The 19,795-nt window shown below is 38.6% G+C and overlaps 1 protein-coding gene and 1 pseudogene across 1 annotated transcript in view; both read right to left on the reverse strand.

The window, feature by feature from the left end:
- MERTK (MER proto-oncogene, tyrosine kinase) overlaps positions 1–19,795 on the reverse strand; it is a 355,152-nt gene that overhangs the window by 184,764 nt on the left and 150,593 nt on the right. The gene's annotated exons all lie outside the window — the stretch shown is intronic.
- On the reverse strand, positions 9,116–9,235 carry LOC128658447 (uncharacterized; annotated as a pseudogene).

The following is a 19,795-nucleotide window of genomic DNA, read 5'->3' on the forward strand; positions in this document are numbered from 1 at the left end:
AGTAACTGATTATTGGACTCCCACCTGAAAGGCACAGGTGTGGGGAGTTCCTATAAAAGGCTACTAGGTGCTTTACCTCTGCACTGAGTTATTGCCTTGGAAGGTGCTTTCCTGGTTCCTGCTCCTCTGCTTTATTCAAAGACCCCTGTTGTAATACTGATGTATGCTTCTACTACGGCTGAGACCAAAGACCTCTGCTGACATACTTGGGTATGCTTATACTGCCCCTGGGACCAAAGACCCCTGTTGTAAAACTGATGTATGCTTCTACTACTGCTGAGACTAAAGGACCCTCTGCTGACATACTTGGGTATGTTTTATACTGCCGCTGGGACCAAAGACCCCTGTTGTAATACTGATGTATGCTTTACTGCCGCTGAGACCAAAGACCCCTGTTGTATGTTTCTACTTCTGCCTGAGACCAAGGCCTCTGCTGACATACTTGGGTATGCTTATACTGCCGCTGAGACCAAAGACCCCCTGTTGTAATACTGATGTATGCTTGTACTGCCGCTGGGACCAAAGACCCCTGTTGTAATACTGATGTATGCTTCTACTTACTGCTGAGACCAAAGACCTCTGCTGACATATTTGGGTATGCTTATACTGCCGGTGGGACCAAAGACACCTGTTGTAATACTGATGTATGTTTCTACTACTGCTGAGACCAAAGACCTCTGTTGACATACTTGAGTATGCTTATACTGCCGCTGGGACCAAAGACCCCTGTTGTATGTTTCTACTTCTGCCGAGACCAAAGACCTCTGCTGACATTCTTGAGTATGCTTATACTGCCGCTGAGACCAAAGACCCCCTGTTGTATGCTAATACTACGCTGAGACCAAAGACCCCCTGTTATATGCTTATTCTACAACTAACGTGTGCCTACTCTCATATGCCATCCTTGTTCCTGGGACATCTCACAAAATATCTTACCAACAGTACTCGCTGAGTTCTGTGCTTGTTGAGAGACTTGTACCTACTTGCATATACTATCTTTTTCCTGGACATTTCACAAAATATCTTACTAGCAGTACTCGCTGAGTTCTGTGCTTTGTTGAGAGACTTGTATTCTATATTGCATTGTAAGATTTGTTCTGGTACAGTTCTGTTTTCTGATTTGATTAATCTGTTTCTGCATATTATATCTTCAGTAAAGACTTTCTTGTTTTTGGTTGTTATTCCTGCATACTGAGTTCCAGACAACTCCCCTCACCTTTCACTATAAAAGCTCACTCAACCCACGACTCTGGGCTAAGTTATTGCCTTACCTACCTTGTTCCTGGTTCCTGTAAGTCAAAGCATACTTACCCGATACTTGCGTGTGCTCACTTTGTTCCAGGAATCAAGCATACTTGCCTGATACCTGTGTATGCTCACCTTGTTCCAGAGACCAAGCATACTTACTTTGCACCTGTCTATGCTTACCTGGCTGTGCCTGCTGTACCTATCTGGTATTCTGTGACAGCATGGGCCTTAACTGCACAATTCAAGCAACAGTATCCATTGGACTTTGTAACTGCAACCTTCTTAAAGGTACAGTCTACACCTTGGTAATCTTAAAATCTTACCTTAGATTAAGCTGCAAATAGCCTCCTGCACCCTTTCTATAGCATGCAGCAGGAACAGTAAAAAAGTTATTTAAAATGAATATTGTGTCTGGTCAGTTTGAAACAGCTGCCAAGCTCAGCCCACTGATGACATCTTGATCTGGGCTGCATCTAGACACTCTGCTGAATAGCATTGACAGTCCTATTGAATCCCAACTAGTGAGCCTTTTGACCAGAAACAATATTCATTTTAAAATAACTTTTTTACTGCTTCTGCTGTCTGATATAGAAAGGTTGCAAGAGGCTATTTGCAGCTTAATCTAAGGTAAGACTTTAAGATGACCAAGGTGTTAGACTGGCCCCCTTAAGTATTCTGAACTTTGTATTGGACTTAAGTATTCTGAACTTTGTATTGGACTTAAGTGTTCTGATCTTCTGCATTGGGCCTAATGTCAAACTTGCTGTTTCTGAGATCTTCAATTTGAACTACCAACTGTCCTTTTTCTTATCAATCAGTAAAGCTTTTAGAGGACTGTTTATCTGTTCCTGCATTCTGAGTTCACACACCATAACCTCCTCACAAACCTTGAATTACAATTGTTGGATTAACTGTTGCACTCTCTAAAATTACGAGATTTTTGAGTGCGAAGTAAACCATTTATTATTAACAGTATGGCACAAAACTACATGAGCCACTTGAGGCAACATCCGGAATTAATTTTATTACACACCCTAGAAGTCTATTATGTTATTGCACTCATGCTGTACACTTGATGATGTTGGTGTTGTAAACAATTTTTTATTTTTTTTTAATGGAAGCTGCAAAGCGATATAAAAGCTACTATTGAAGTAGGGGGAGAGAAAGAGTGAGCACAGGTAATATGAATGAAATTATCAGATCTTGGGTGAAGTAAGGATTTCCCACAGTACAATTTGCACAACAGTAAAGGAGAATGGAAGGCACTGATGATGTCAATATCGTCAATTTTGTGATTGAGGAGGGAGTACAGTCGGAGTTAGCACTAGTGAAAATCGGGAAAGCTAACCGGCAAGAGTAAAGGCTCCTGTGGACCGACATGAACCCATGATAGAGAATCCAATCCTTCCTCCGCAGAAAGTGGGTAAGGACACACAACGGGCACACTGTGTGCACACATAGTACTGTGTCAGTGATATATATTTCAACCGTGATACTGTATCTCCTTGTGCAAAGGAAAGCCTGTCTGTTAATATCAGAGGCGGAAACTATGTTTTGGGCTTGATTAACCAGAATCCAGATTTGTATGTGTTCGGGACTATCAATAATCCCAGGTTACTTTTGTTACTATGTGGAAGGGATTCACTTCCTTTTGGTGCTAAGACTTGTCTTGTGTGTACTCATGCTATCCTGACATGCAGATGTTAGAGGGCCATAGACCATCGCTCAAGCGCAAGAAATAGCTTTGGACTTTTAATATAAGCACAAAAGCAGAAGTACTATTGATTGTACTTGAGCTATGTTAAAGGGACATGAAACCCCAAATGTTTCACAATTCAGATAGAGCATGCAATTTTTATCAACTTTCTAATTTACTTCTATTATTACATTTTCTTTGTTCTCTTGGTAAGTGTTGTTTAAAAACAGAGACATAAGCTCAGGAGCGTGCACGTTGATGCAGTTTTGCAAGAATGTTATCCATTTGCAGGAGCACTAGATGGCAGCACTATTTCCTGCCATGTAGTGCTTCCCATACCTACCTAGGTATCTTTTCAACAGAGAATACTATGGGAATGAAGCAAATTTGATAATAGAAGTAAACTGGGAATGTATTGTACGTTCTGTCTGAAACACAACATTTCATTTTTTTCATATTCCCAAGAACACACAATAGCACTAATATTTTTTGCTCCACTTGTAATCTAGGCCAATATATTTTGTTTAGTAGATATTAGAGCTGAATTATTCACAAAGTTTATCTTTTTTTTAATAAGATTTAAATAAATAAAAAATACTGCAATAGAAGTAACAGAAAATACAAAAACACAACAATGCAAATATTATAGTTAGAAATAAAAAGCTGAGTCAGACTTTGGCTTACTAATGTGTTCAGATAACTCCCAGTAGTGCTGCTCCTTCAACAAAGCATACCAAGAAAATGAAGCAAAAAATAATAAAAGATTTAAACTGGAAAGTTGATTTAAAAGTTTATCCAATGTCTATATTATGAAATCATTTTTGGGGGGTTTCATGTCCCTTTAAGTAGGGCATCTAAAATTCTACTGGGATATAGTGATTTTTTAATCGTCAGAATTCTAGGCTGTTAAATATGACAAATATGTCATGTCTGGTATCAAAACGATCATCAAGTTTCCAAAAGGAACGTGGCAATAAATAATAAGGAGATTGGAGGTTCCTGTACCAAGTTAAACTGTATTTCATAATTACAGATATGTCTTAGGAACTGGTTTATTGCCTAACATAAAGATAGTATTACACCCCCATGCCCTCCCTGAAAGAAAGAACCAGGCTTGTAACTGGAAATAAACACAAAATGTATTTACTGTGTACAGTGAAATACAAAATATCAATCACTTCTGAGGCAACAGCAAATTGAAACGTTTTGCACGTGAGCGATAAGGGTTTTATCGCGAGTGTTTGCGCTTGTGAGGCTTATTGCACGTATACGAGTTGAAAGTAAACGTGATAGCTTGAGCACAATCACGATTTACACTATAAAGATTACCCCAACTTTAGAGCTTTGGTTAACTGTTTCACGTAACTAAAAAGTTGCACAAAACACATTACAAAGTATAGTTACACTCATAACACTATATAATAAAAAATATAAAAAAAAAAATATTTTACACAAAAGTTATAAAGGCTCAAAGACATGAGATCTCGGGTATTAGAAAGTAAAAAGGTAGGCAAATAGCTTTAACATAGAGATACATACTGGACACAACGGGTATCAGAATTCCTAGAACTAGAAGAAACAGAATTTATGCTTACCTGATAAATTTCTTTCTTTCCGGATATGGTGAAGCTCCACGGCATTATCAATTACTGTTGGGAATATCACTCCTGCCCAGCAGGAGGAGGCAAAGAGCACCACAGCCAAGCTGTTAACCCCTTAATGACAACTGACGTACCAGGTACGTCATGCATTAACAAGCAGTTAATGACAATGGACGTACCTGGTACTGTCAGTTTGTCTAACAGAGTGCTGGAAGCGATCACAAATGCTTCCAGCAGCTCTGAGGGTATTGCAGTGATGCCTCGATATGGAGGCATCCTGCAATACCATTTTACAAGCCCCCGATGCAGAGAGAGCCACTCTGTGGCCCTCTCTGCACCGGGTAGCGATAGTGCCGGGTGTGAGGGTGCGCGTGCGCGTGCACGATGGCGCAGCGCGCAGGTGCACGATGCGCGCGTGCACACGTGCACGTGCACCCATTAGCCACACTGACACCAATGAATGAGGCCAGAAAGGGGGAAAAAAGGGATTAAAAAAAAATATATATATAAAAGGATCTGGGAGGGGGGTGGGGGTATTGTGGGGGGGCTGCTACACTACAGAAATAGTTTTTTTAAGTTAAAATAAAATAAAAATACTTTTTGGGGGTTTTTTGGGGCCAAACTGGGTACTGGCAGAAAGCTGCCAGTACCCAAGATGGTGGTAATTAGGTAGGGGGAGAGGGTTAGAGAGCTGGAGGGGGGATCAGGGAGGTTGGGGCTAAGGGCAGGGGTCCATCACAGCTAAAATACTTTATATTTTTATTTAAAAAAAAAAAAAAACCTCTTTTATTTAGTACTGGCAGACTTTCTGCCAGTACTTAAGATGGCGGGAACAATTGTGGGGTGGGGGAGGGAAGAGAGCTGTTTGGAAGGGATCAGGGGGTTGGGATGTGTCAGGTGGGAGGCTGATCTCTAAAATTAACCCTGCAAGCTCCCTACAAGCTACCTAATTTAACCCCTTCACTGCTGGGCATAATTCACGGTGTGGTGCGCAGCAGCATTTAGCGGCCTTCTAATTACCAAAAAGCAACGCCAAAGCCATATAAGTCTGCTATTTCTGAACAAAGGGGATCCCAGAGAAGCTTTTACAACAATTTCTTGCCATAATTGCACAAGCTGTTTGTAAATAATTTCAGTGAGAAACCTAAAATTGTGAAAAATGTTAAGTTTTTTTTTTATTTGCTCGCATTTGGCGGTGAAATGGTGGCATAAAATATACCAAAATGGGCCTAGATCAATACTTGGGGTTGTCTACTACACTACACTAAAGCTAAAATTAACCCTACAAGCTCCCTACAAGCTCCCTAATTAACCCCTTCACTCCTGGGCATAAAACACGTGTGGGGCGCAGCGGCATTTAGCGGCCTTCTAATTACCAAAAAGCAACCCAAAAGCCATATAAGTCTGCTATTTCTGAAAAAAGGGGATCCAGAGAAGCATTTACAACCATTTGTGCCATAATTGCAGAAGCTGTTTGTAAATAATTTCAGTGGGAAACCTAAAGTTTGTGACAAATTTTGTGAAAAAGTGAACTTTTTTTTTTTTTTGATCGCTTTTGGCGGTGAAATGGTGGCATGAAATATACCAAAATGGGCCTAGATCAATACTTTGGGTTGTCTTCTAAAAAAAAATATATACATGTCAAGGGATATTCAGGTATTCCATGACAGATATCAGGGTTCCAATGTAACTAGCGCTAATTTTGAAAAAAAGTGGTTGGAAATAGCAAAGTGCTACTTGTATTTATTGCCCCATAAATTGCAAAAAAAGCAAAGAACATGTAAACATTGGGTATTTCTAAACTCAGGACAAAATTTAGAAACTATTTAGCATGGGTGTTTCTTGGTGATTGTAGATGTGTAACATATTTTGGGGGGTCAAAGTTAGAAAAGTGTGTTTTTTTCCATTTTTTCCTCATATTTTATTATTTTTTTTTAGTAAATTATAAGACATGATGAAAATAATGGTATCTTTAGAAAAGTCCATTTAATGGCGAGAAAAAACGGTATATAATATGTGTGGGTACAGTAAATGAGTAAGAGGGAAATTACAGCTAAACACAAACACTGCAGAAATGTAAAAATAGCCATTGTCATTAAGGGTAAGAAAATTGAAAAATGGTCCGGTCATTAAGGGGTTAAGTATCATTCCCCTTCCCACAAACCCCAGTCATTCGACTGAAGGGCAAATGGAGAAAAAATGAGTAACACAAGGTGTAGAGGTGCCCTGAGGTTTAGTTAAAAAAATACTGGTCTTAAAATAAAGGGTGGGGCTGTGGACTCACCATATCCGGAAAGAAAGACATTTATCAGGGTACCCATAAATTCTGTTTTCTTTCCTAAGATATAGTGAGTCCACGGCATCATCAATTACTGTTGGGAATCAATACCCAAGCTAGATGACACAGATGGTTAGGAAAGGACAATACAGGTAGACCTAAACAGAAGGCACCACCGCTTGAAGAACTTTTTTCCCACAGGAAGCCTCAGCAAAAGTATCAAATATGTAAAATTTGGAAAAAAGTATGTAGAGAAGACCAAGTTGCAGCCTTGCAAAATTTGTTCCCCAGAAGCTTCATTTTTGAAAGCCCAAGAAAAAGAAAACAGCTCTCGTGGAATGAGCCTTAATTCTCTCAGGAGGCTGCTGTCCAGCAGTCTCATAAGCCAAATGTAGCTTTCTGACCTATACATTTCCCAGAGAGAAACAAACAAACAGGGCAGAAGACTGGCGAAAATCATTAGTTGCATGTAGATAGAATTTAAGAGCACGCACAACATCCAAGTTGTGCAACAAACGTTGCTTATGAGAAGGAGGATTAGGACATATAGAAGGAACAACAATTTCCTGATTAATATTTCTATTCAAAATAACTTTCCTAACTTAGTACGAAGAACCGCCCTTATCGGCATGAAAGATAAGATAAGGCGAATCACACCTGCAAAGCTGAGAGTTCTGAAACTCTCCGAGCAGAAGAGATAGCAATAAAGAAACAAAACCTTCCAAGATAACTTAATATCTATGGAATGCAAAGGCTCAAACGGAGCCTGCTGAAAAAACGTTAAGAACAAGGTTAAGGCTCCAAGAAGGAGCAACAGACTTAAACACAGGACTGATTCTGACCAAGGCCTGAGAAAAAGATTTTACATCTGGCACGTCTGCCAGACGCTTATGTAGCAAAACAGATAATGCCGAAATCGGACCCTTCAGGGTACAGATTGACAAACCCTTCATTAGACCTTCCTGGAGGCAAGACAAAATCCTAGGAATCATGACCCTACTCCAAGAGTAATCCTTGGATTCACACCAATAAAGATATTTACGCCATATCTTATGGTAAATCTTCCTAGTAACAGGCTTGCAAGCCTGAATCATGGTCTCAATGACCGACTCAGAAACCCACGCTTAGACAGAACTAAGCGTTCAATCTCCAAGCAGTCCGCTTCGGGATAAAATGATACTTGGATGAAGGAAAAGACCCTGATCAGAAGGTCCATCCTCAGAAAAGTCTCCAAGGTGGAAAGATGATATTTCCACTAGGTCTGCATACCAGGTCCTGCAAGGCCACACAGGGGCAAATACAATCACCACTCTCTCTCCTGTTCAACACGAGCAAAGCCTCGTGGAAGGAGAGCAAACAGAGGAAAAAAGGTATGCAAGACTGCATCCCAAGAACAAACGCCAGAACATCTATCAAGACGGTCTGCGAATCACTTGATCAAGAATCGTACCTTGAAGCTTGGCGTTCTGCCGAAACGCCCTCATAATCCAACTCCGGGGACCCCCCATTCGAGGGTTTACCCAGAGAAATACAGATGGAGAGCCCACTCCCTGGGATGAAATATCTGTCTGTTCAGAATTCCGACTCCCAATTGTCCACCCCCTGTGGATGACAGATAGCAATTGAAGAGATTCCGTTCACTGAACAATCCAAGTCACCTCCTACAGGTTAGGAACTCTGAGTTCCTCCCTGGAGGTTGATATAAACCATTGAGGTGATATAGCCTGACTGTAACTAAGAAAAGGGACGAATAAGGCCAAGACGTCAGAGTATTGCAAATCGCTCTTAACTCCAAAATGTTAAAGAGGGAGAGCAGACAACTCCGAGTCCATAACCCCTTTGCCTTAAACAAGACCTGCATACCAATCCAGCAGGTTGGCGTTCTGTGGTCACATCACCCAGGAATGTCTCCAGAAGCACGCACTCTGAGACAGATACTCCTGAAAAAAAACACTACGGGAGAGAATCTCTTGTCGGCTGATCTAGATCTATCCTCTGATACAGATCTGAATGTTCTCCATTTTATGGAAAATAGCCAAGGGAATGATATCCAGGGAAACAATCAGACCAATTCCCTCCATACATTTACACAGTGAGAAGTGAAGGAAAATCAATTGTAGCTAGATCCAAACACCCAACCATCTGGTTGCAATATGGCTAAGCTATCTACCGGACCACTAGAGCTTGCTGTTGGCTGGACAAAAGACAGCAGAGAAAGGAAAAGGAAAAAATCTTTTATTATCCAACCTCAGTTAGACATCTTCTCCTAGATAGAGAATCTATTAATGTCCAAGCCTGCTACCCCCTGGTGTTCCCAGTTGGTCTCCCATCCAGGTACTGACCAGGCCTGGCCCTGCTTAACTTCCGAGATCAGATGGAATCGGGTGCATACAGAGCATTGTAGACTCAATTAAATCACCCTGTAAATGGGACAAGGGAACTCTTCTCCAGATTCTTTTCCCATCCCTGGGAAGTAGATTGGACAAGATCTCTTGAAGGAGAGAGATAGCTCGAAGGAAGGATGACACCTGAAACCATATATTGTCCAAAAGAACACCCTTGTAAATACCCCAAGACCTAAAAGTCTTTCAGGGATGATGAAACTCAGAAACTAGAAAATACCCCAAATCAGGGGAACAAAAAAATCCTACAGAATTAATGCTCGTTATGAACAGGCCCTCTTGAACCAAAGAAGCAAGGATACTACTTTGAAAGTCAGAACCTGAGTGACTTGAGGTAAATACCTAGATCCCGTTCCCAAACTGGGACTGGATCTATCACTCCCAGAGAGTAAGTAAGAATGCTTCTCATCATACCTGGATTGCAAATACTCTAGAAGGAGAAATCTGCCCCTGTGTCCATTTTCTTCAGACACCAAAAACTTCACCTCCTCTATTTACAGAGGCAAAGAGAATGACTGGGGTTTGTGGGAAGGGGGGAGTGATACTTAACAGCTTGGCTGTGGTGCTCTTTGCCTCCTCCTGCTGCCCAGGAGTGATATTCCCAACAGTAATTGATGATGTTGTGGACTCACCATATGCAGAAATAATGAATACATGGGAACAATATCTCAAGAAATAAAGCTACACATACATTGGTCAGATAAAGGTCTGTTTAATTAACATTATTCAACAATATTAAACCATATCATACAGGTTCTAATCAAACAAATACTGAGGACTTCCTATTCCAATTGTCCCTGGATGGTAGCAGTGGTCCTGTTACTCTTTGCCCTCAACAAACTAAAGTCACGGGCTGAACTGGAGTAGTCTAGCCTAGATATCCACATGTTCAAAATGCATTTCATGTGACTTTAAAACAGTATTACTGTATGAAATATTGTATTTGCCTAGAGATTATGTGAACACTAACATTACTTATCAAAGCTTAAGAATTACTCAATTACATATAACCTCTGTAAATAAAACATTCTGCTATTGTATTATAAAACACATGGGGGGGGGGGGGGTTAATGCGTATGTTATCAAACAAATGGGTGATAAATGCTCATATTTATTTAGTTTTTTAAATGAATGATATGTTGGAGGTTTGTCTCTGTCCACCAGTACAGGTGAGATAAGTTGTACTTAGCCGCCCATCAGTCCAAAACATCCTTTCTCCCTAAGCCAATCAGAAAATATACAGTGGTACAGAATCCACTTTTCATTTAAAGGAACATTTTACACTAGATTTTTCTTTGCATAAATGATTTGTAGATCTATTTATATAGCCCATCTGGGAGTGTTTTTGTAACAATGTATAGTTTTGCTTTTTTTTTTTTTTTATAATATTGTACTGATTTTCAGACTCCTAACCAAGCCCCGAAGTATCAGTTGTGGAATCAAGTCTACAGACTCTTGCTTGCTCCTGTTTGTGTAATGGGTCTTTTCATATGCAGGGAAGGGGTGAGTGTCCACTCTTCCTGCTTTCTCAGCCCCCTTTCAATGAGTGTCCCGGCCTAACCTCATCAACAGTGCTAAACTGGGAGCTTCTAAGTAAGTTTTAAAAAAGTTTTTATAACAGATTATTAGATCAGTATCTGTTCATACTCTTCTTTATAGTAGTGTTTATTAAATGCAGTTATATAAATACTGGTGTATACTGTCCCTTTAATTGAATTTAAAAGTTGAAAAGTTTTGTTTTGTGTAAACTCTAAGCACTCTTTGGTCATCTATTACAGTGGCTTCCTGTGGTCTGCCGGGGCATTTACTATTAATGAGCTCACCAGTGTATTCTAGTTTTTTACTGATGTACCACACATTTGATTTTGACACGTCTAATGTTTTAGCTAAATCTAATGATGGCTGCCTTAACTGATGTTGACATCATTAAATTGATTTACTATGTCAATGGTGGCTCTATGGAGGCCTCACAGGGGTACAACAACCTTCATGCATAGCCACGCCCCTAGACTGCCAACCTGAACTGACTAACTACATCCCAGACCTCTAAACTCCGCCCACAGAACACCCATGACCCATCCTCCATCCTGACTCTGAACACCCACAACTCTGCCCACAGGCCCCTCTCACTTAGACCCCAGCTTTCTGGCTCCTGAACAGAGTTTTTGCCCCATACTGAACTACATATAAAAGATTTCTGTAATTCATATGCGGTTAATGGCTGAAAATAATCTAAAATGAAAGCTGACTATTTTACTTTCGGTAATTATGTGAAATATAATACTACACTTCCCCACCTTAGATAATATTTTATTTTAATTACAATGTACCTGTACATTATACCTCAGATAATGCTCAAAACAAGAAAACATGTCCAGATACTTATGGACAATACTTTAAGTAGTAGCATTTCTGTGCTTTACCTTTGTTTTGTATTACACTGATAATATGTTAGATCAGTAACAGTAAAGGCAATAGTCTACTTGAAAATGTTTATTGTTTAAAAAAATAAAGATAATCCCTTTATTACCTATTACCAAGTTTTGCATAACCAACAAGGTTATATTAATATACTTTTTACCTCTGTGATTACCTTGTATCTAAGCCTCTAGAGAATGCCCCTTATCTCAGTTCTTTTGACAGAAATGCACTTTAGCCAATAGGGCACACATGGACTAGCACTGTCTAACTGTTAAAAACTGTCAAATTGCACTGAGATAAGAGGCAACCTTTAAGGGCTTAGAAATTAGCATATAAGCCTACCTAGATTTAGCTTTCAACAAAGAACACCAATAGAACAAAGAAATTTTGATGATAAAAGTAAATTGGAAAGTTCTTTAAAATTGCATGCCCTATCTGAATCATGAAAGTTTAATTATGACTTGGTTGTCCCTTTAGAGAAAATAATAAAAATGCCAAATCTCAATGTAAGTTCAGTTTAGTATCCCATGACTCTTGGCTTTTGTCATGTGGGAGAGATTTATTGGATATAGAACAATACATGATTTATCCACCTACCTTTTATATTGACTTTGACTTCTTTGGAAGCAGTCAAGCCTTTTGTGTTGTGCGCTTCACAGCTGAATGTTGCAGATTCATCCAAACCTTTAAATAAAGAGAAAAAGGATTAGAAATATTTAACAGCAACAGAATAAAAATAAAACAAGAAATATGTTTTGCAGTGGGTGATCTTTATTTACCCTCACAAAAAAAAATAAAAATAAATGCTCAGAGCCAGAGGGAACCCTCATAGAAAAGTAAAGACATGGGTGGTCTGTGGGCAGAGCTGGGTGGCTACAAGATGAAAAAAAATCACAAGAAAACCAGAAATATTTTAAGAGACTGGGCCACCTATCATAGTTCCATGTTGCAAATTTTGTAATAAGCTTAAAGTGATGGTAACGTTGCACCTCTCAGATCGTTCACGCAGGTAGTCTATCCTTGAATCACATAAATTGCTAAGTTTTGATAATAAAAAAAAAATAGTTTTAATTTTAATATGTACCGCACCTCGCTCCACCCTCCATAGAATTCCTCATAAATTCTGTATCCACTGTAGAGAATGGTCACACCCGCTCTCTACGTAAGCAACCATGCTTGTTCCCGATGCAATAAGATGTGCGCATGCGCTCTAGATAGAGGGGGCGGTTAGGTTAAACTCGTGGTTGTCTAACAGCCATAATTTCAACTGGATGCTGAAGAATACATCACACAAAATAAAACTGACGCGGAACCGTGCGGAATGTGGGACAATAGGATTTAAGGTTTGATTTATTAATAACTTGATTAATATTTTTTTTAAAAAAGATGAATTAAAGTCATACGGCTATATTACGATTTTTTGTCGGTAAGGCTGTGCGGTGCTAACAAGCAGTTTAAGCTCACTGCTCACTTACAGACAACGCTGGTATTACGGGTTTTTACAAACCCGGCGTTAGCCGCAGAAAAGTGAGCGGAGAGCAAAATTTAGCTCCACATCTCACCTCAATACCAGCGCTGCTTGGGGGTAGCGGTGAGCTGGCTAAACGTGTTCATGCACGATTTCCCCATAGGAATCAATGGGGCAGATTCGGCTGAAAAAAAAACCTAACACCTGCAAAAAAGCAGCGTTCAGCTCCTAACGCAGCCAATTGATTCCTATGGGGAAATACATTTTATGTCTACACCTAACACCCTAACATGAACCCCGAGTCTAAACACCCCTAATCTTACACTTATTAACCCCTAATCTGCCGACCCCGAAATCGCACACCTGCATTATATTATTAACCCCTAATCTGCCGCTCCGACACCGCCGCCACCTACATTATACCTATAAACCCCTAATCTACTGCCCCTAACATCGCCGCCACCTACATTATATTTATTAACCCCTAATCTGCCGCCCCCAACATCGCCGCCACCTACATTATATTTATTAACCCCTAATCTGCCCCCCAACGTCGCCGCAACTATATTAAATTTATTAACCCCTAAACTAAGTCTAACCCTAACACTAACACCCCCCTAACTTAAATCTAATTTAAATAAATCTAAATAAAATTACTATTATTAACTAAATTATTCCTATTTAAAACTAAATACTTACCTATAAAATAAACCCTAAGATAGCTACAATATAACTAATAGTTACATTGTATCTAACTTAGGGTTTATTTTTATTTTACAGGCAACTTTATATTTATTTTAACTAGGTAGAATAGTTATTAAATAGATATTAACTATTTAATAACTACCTAGTTAAAATAAAGACAAATTTACCTGTAAAATAAAACCTAACCTAAGTTACAATTACACCTAACACTACACTACAATTAAATTAATTACCTACATTAAATTAAATTAACTACAATTAAATACAATTAAATAACATTAACTAAAGTACAAAAAAACAAACACTAAATTACAGAAAATAATAAAATAATTACAAGAATTTTAAACTAATTACACCTAATCTAATCCCCCTAATAAAATAAAAAAAGGGCTTTTTGCGGGGCATTGCCCCAAAGTAATCAGCTCTTTTACCTGTAAAAAAAAAAGTACAATACCCCCCAACATTAAACCCACCACCCACACACCCAACCCTACTCTAAAACCCACTCAATACCCCCTTAATAAAACCGAACACTAACCCCTTGCAGATCACCCTACCTTCAGACGTCTTCACCCAACCGGGCCGAAGTCCTCTACGAAGCCGGGCGAAGTGGCCCTCCAGACGGGCAGAAGTCTTCATCGAAGCCGGGCAGAAGAGGTCCGCCAGACGGGCAGAAGTCTTCATCCAGACGGCATCTTCTATCTTCATCCATCCGGCGCGGAGCGGGTCCATCTTCAAGACATCCGACGCGAAGCATCCTCTTCATCCAACGGCTACTGGAACAATGACGGGTCCCTTAAATGACGTCATCCAAGATGGCGTCCCTTGAATTCCGATTGGCTGATAGAATTCTATCAGCCAATCGGAATTAAGGTAGAAAAAATCTTATTGGCTGATGCAATCAGCCAATAGGATTGAAGTTCAATCCCATTGGCTGATTGGAACAGCAAATAGGATTGAGCTTGCATTCTATTGGCTGATTGGAACAGCCAATAGAATGCGAGGACCACTTCGGAGGACCACTTCACCCGGCTTCATAGAGGACTTCGGCCCAGTTGGGTGAAGACGTCTCAAGGTAGGGTGATCTTCAAGGGGTTAGTGTTAGGTTTTATTAAGGGGGTATTGGGTGGGTTTTAGAGTAGGTTTGGGTGTGTGGGTGGTGGGTTTTAATGTTGGGGGGGTATTGAGCCGATTACTTTGGGGCAATGTCCCGCAAAAAGCCCTTTTAAGGGCTATTTGTAATTTAGTATAGGGTAGGGCTTTTTTTTATTTTGGAGGGCTTTTAATTTTATTAGGGGGATTAGATTAGGTGTAATTAGTTTAAAAAACTTGTAATTATTTTATTATTTTCTGTAATTTTAGTGTTTTTTTTGTACTTTAGTTAATTTTATTTCATTGTATTTAATTGTAGTTAATTTAATTTAATGTAGGTAATTAATTTAATTGTAGTGTAGTGTTAGGTGTAATTGTAACATAGGTTAGGTTTTATTTTACAGGTAAAAGAGCTGATTACTTTGGGGCAATGCCCCGCAAAAAGTCCTTTTTTATTTTATTAGGGGGATTAGATTAGGTGTAATTAGTTTAAAATTCTTGTAATTATTTTATTATTTTCTGTAATTTAGTGTTTGTTTTTTTTGTACTTTAGTTAATTGTATTTAATTGTATTTAATTGTAGTTAATTTAATTTAATGTAGGTAATTAATTTAATTGTAGTGTAATGTTAGGTGTAATTGTAACATAGGTTAGGTTTTATTTTACAGGTAAATTTTTCTTTATTTTAACTAGGTAGTTATTAAATATATCATATCTATTTAATAACTATTCTACCTAGTTAAAATAAATATAAAGTTGCCTGTAAAATAAAAATAAATCCTAAGCTAGCTACAATTAACTATTAGTTATATTGTAGCTAGCTTAGGGTTTATTTTATAGGTAAGTATTTAGTTTTAAATAGGAATAATTAAGTTAATTGTAGTAATTTTATTTCGATTTATTTAAATGATATTTAAGTTAGGGGGGGTGTTAGGGTTAGGACTTAGGTTTAGGGGTTAATACATTTTATATAGTGGCGGCGACGTTGGGGGCGGCCAGATTAGGGGTTAATAAATGTAGGTTGGTGGCGGTGCTGTTAGGGCTGGCAGATTAGGGGTTAATAATATTTAACTGGTGTTTGTGAGGCGGGAGTGCGGCGGTTTAGGGGTTAATATATTTATTAAAGTGGCGGTGATGTCCGGTTCGGCAGATTAGGGGTTAAAATTTTTTATTATAGTGTTTGCGATGTGGGGGGTCCTGGGTTTAGGTGTTAATAGGTAGTTTATGGGTGTTAGTGTACTTTTAGCACTTTAGTTAAGAGTTTTATGCTACGGCGTTAGCCCATAAAACTCTTAACTACCGACTTTTAAATGCGGTACCAGGCTTGACAGGAAAGGGTGTACCGCTCACTTTTAGGAAGACTTGTAATACCGGCATTAGGAAAATCCCATAGAAAATATAGGATACGCAATTGACGTAAGTGGATTTGCGGTATTCTCGAGTCGCGAAAAAAAAGTGAGCGGTACACCTGTACCTGCAAGACTTGTAATACCAGCGGGGCGTTAAAAAGCAGCGTTGGGACCTCTCAATGCTGCTTTTTACGGCTAACGCATAACTCGTAATCTAGCAGTTTGTTATTTATAATGATGTTTCCAATGCAGCTTTTAATATGGAGCAACTTTACCATCACTTTAAGAAGTTTATACTGTTTACTGTCTCAAACCATTTCTGTCTTCATTAGGTTTTGATATGATGTATAGACAGTCTACTACATTACTTTCTTAATTCAAACTAGTGGCCAATTCAACGGCCGTCCTATGTCCTCTCCCTCTTGTACATTTTGTCTACTGAATGGCTCAAGTAGGGAAATGCACTGCCAAACCTGAAATGAAAATAGCTGTGATTGCTGGCTACCCACAATCTGCCCCATATTGGATCAACGGCTCACTATAAGTATGTGTTTAACCCCTTTGTGGATGTTAAACAAATAGGTCTGCTCAAGAAAGAATGCAATAATTACATTTTCTTTATGTCTATTGAACTATGAACACTTCTAATGGATTGAAATGCCATAGAAATAAAACCAAAGATCATTTGAGTTGAAACAAGACAATAAACTGAAACTGGGAACCATTAAAGGGACAATAAACACCTTGAGATTTGTATATAAAATGTTTAGTTATACATAATGAACCAACTTAGTAATTTATTTTCCTTATTTATTTTGCCCCATTTTCATGTAATTTAGCATTGAAAATTAAGCAATTTCAACTTCTCGGAACATAAAACTCACCCTGCTGACTTCTCAAGACTAACCCCGCTGCATATCTTTCCGTAATTGGCTATAACTAATATCTACTGCAAATAAGGTATTGTGTACTAACATTATGACCGTGTCTAGCCTTGTTGTCTACAGACTAAAGCCCAGATTGGCCCTCCAAATAAAGCAAATGGTGGGTGAAGTTTTTCTATTGATAAACAATTGCATTTAAAATTATGTTAACCCCATCATGCCCGGCACAAGTGTTTAACATCAGAACAAAGTTTCGGTGTAAACACTTGCTGCAAAAATAAAACCACAAACATAAGTAGCTTAAAAACTTTAGGATTTGCTGTAATTGCCTGAAAAACAAAATCACCTGACAGCAGCTGGAAGTGGACCTGAGCAGAGTATTTAAAGATACATCTCAAGCAAAATTAAAACAGAAGTTTGACAGCATAAATTATATATATATATATATATATATATATATATATATATATATATATATATACACATACATACATACACACACACACACACACACACATATATATATATACATACACACACATATATATATATACATACACACACATATATATATATACATACACACACACATATATATATATATATATATATATATATATATATACACACACACACACAGTTGTATGCAAATGTTTAGGCACCCATGACAATTTCCATGATTTTCATTTATAAATAATTGGGTGTTTGGATCAGCAATTTTATTTTGATCTATAAAATAACTGAAGGACACAGTAATATTTCAGTAGTGAAATTAGACAGGTGCATACATTTAAGGCACCCTTGTCATTTTGTTGATTTAAATACCTGTAACTACCTAGCACTGATTAATTGGAACACACAATTGGTTTGGTGAGCCCATTAAGCCTTTAACTTCATAGACAGGTGCATCCAATCATGAGAAAAGGTATTTAAGGTGGCCAATTGCAAGTTGTTGTTCTCTTTGACTCTCCTCTGAAGAGTGGTACCATGGGGGCCTCAAAACAACTCTCAAATGACCTGAAAACAAAGATTGTTCAACATTATGGTTTAGGGGAAGGCTACAAAAAGCTGTTGCACAGATTTAAGCTGTCAGTGTCCACAGTGAGAAACATATCGAGGAAATCGAAGCCCACAGGTACAGTTCTTGTTAAGGCCAGAAGTGGCAGGCCAAGTAAAATATCGGAGAGGCAAACAATGGTGAGAACAGTCAAAAACAGCCCACAGACCACCTCCAAAGACCTACAACATCATCTTGCTGTAGATGGTGTCACTGTGCATCGTTCAACAATTTAGCGCACTTTGCACAAGGAGAAGCTGTATGGGAAAGTGATGCGGAAGAAGCTTTTTCTGCACACACACCACAAACAGAGTCGCTTGAGGTATGCAAATGCATATTTGGACAAGCCAGCTTAATTTTGGAAGAAGGTGCTGTGGACTGATGAAACAAAGATTGAGTTATTTGGTCATAACAAGGGGCATTATGTATGGCGGCAAAAGAACACAGCGTTCCAAGACAAGCACTTGCTACCCACTGTAAAATTTGGTGGATGTTCCGTCATGCTGTGGGACTGTGTGTCCAGTGCCGGGTACTGGGAATCTTGTTGAGGGTCGCATGGATTCCACTCAATATCAGCAGATACATGAGAATAATGATGAGGAATCAGTCACAAAGTTGAAGTTACGTCGGGCTGGATATTTCAACAAGACAACGACCCAAAACACTGCTCAAAATCTACTCTGGCAATTATGCAGAGAAACAAGTACAATGTTCTGGAATGGACATCCCAGTCCCCAGACCTGAATATCATTAAAAATCTGTGGGGTGATTTGAAGTGGGCTGTCCATGCTCAGCAACCATCAAACCTAACTGAACTGGAGATGTTTTGCAAGGAGGAATGGTCCAAAATGCCTTCATCCAGAATCCAGACACTCATTACAGGCTATAGGAAGCATCTAGAGGTTGTTATTTCTGCTAAAGGAGGCTCTATTAAATATTGATGCGCTATTTCTGTTGGGGTGCCCAAATGTATGCACCTGTCTAATTTTGTTTTGATGCATATTGCACATTTTCTGTTAATCCAAAAAAACTAATTTCACTACTAAAATATAACTGTGTCCTTCCGTTGTTTCATAGTTCAAAATGAAATTGCTGATCCAAACACCCAATTATTTATAAATGAAAATCATGGAAATTGTCAGGGGTGCACACACACACACGACATGTGGCCGAAACATCAATCTTTTAATGAATTTATTACAATAAAGTTTGTTATATGAAATTTTCCTGTGAGTGCCCATACCTACAAAACTGTTACATATTGTGAAGAACAAAAGGTGGAGTGCTAGGTGATCTTATATATATATATATATATATATATATATATACAGGGAGTGCAGAATTATTAGGCAAGTTGTATTTTTGAGGATTAATTTTATTATTGAACAACAACCATGTTCTCAATGAACCCAAAAAACTCATTAATATCAAAGCTGAATAGTTTTGGGAGTAGTTTTTAGTTTGTTTTTAGTTATAGCTATTTTAGGGGGATATCTGTGTGTGCAGGTGACTATTACTGTGCATAATTATTAGGCAACTTAACAAAAAACAAATATATACCCATTTCAATTATTTATTTTTACCAGTGAAACCA

Source organism: Bombina bombina, chromosome 4, assembly GCF_027579735.1.
Source record: "Bombina bombina isolate aBomBom1 chromosome 4, aBomBom1.pri, whole genome shotgun sequence".
Classification (NCBI taxonomy): domain Eukaryota; kingdom Metazoa; phylum Chordata; class Amphibia; order Anura; family Bombinatoridae; genus Bombina; species Bombina bombina.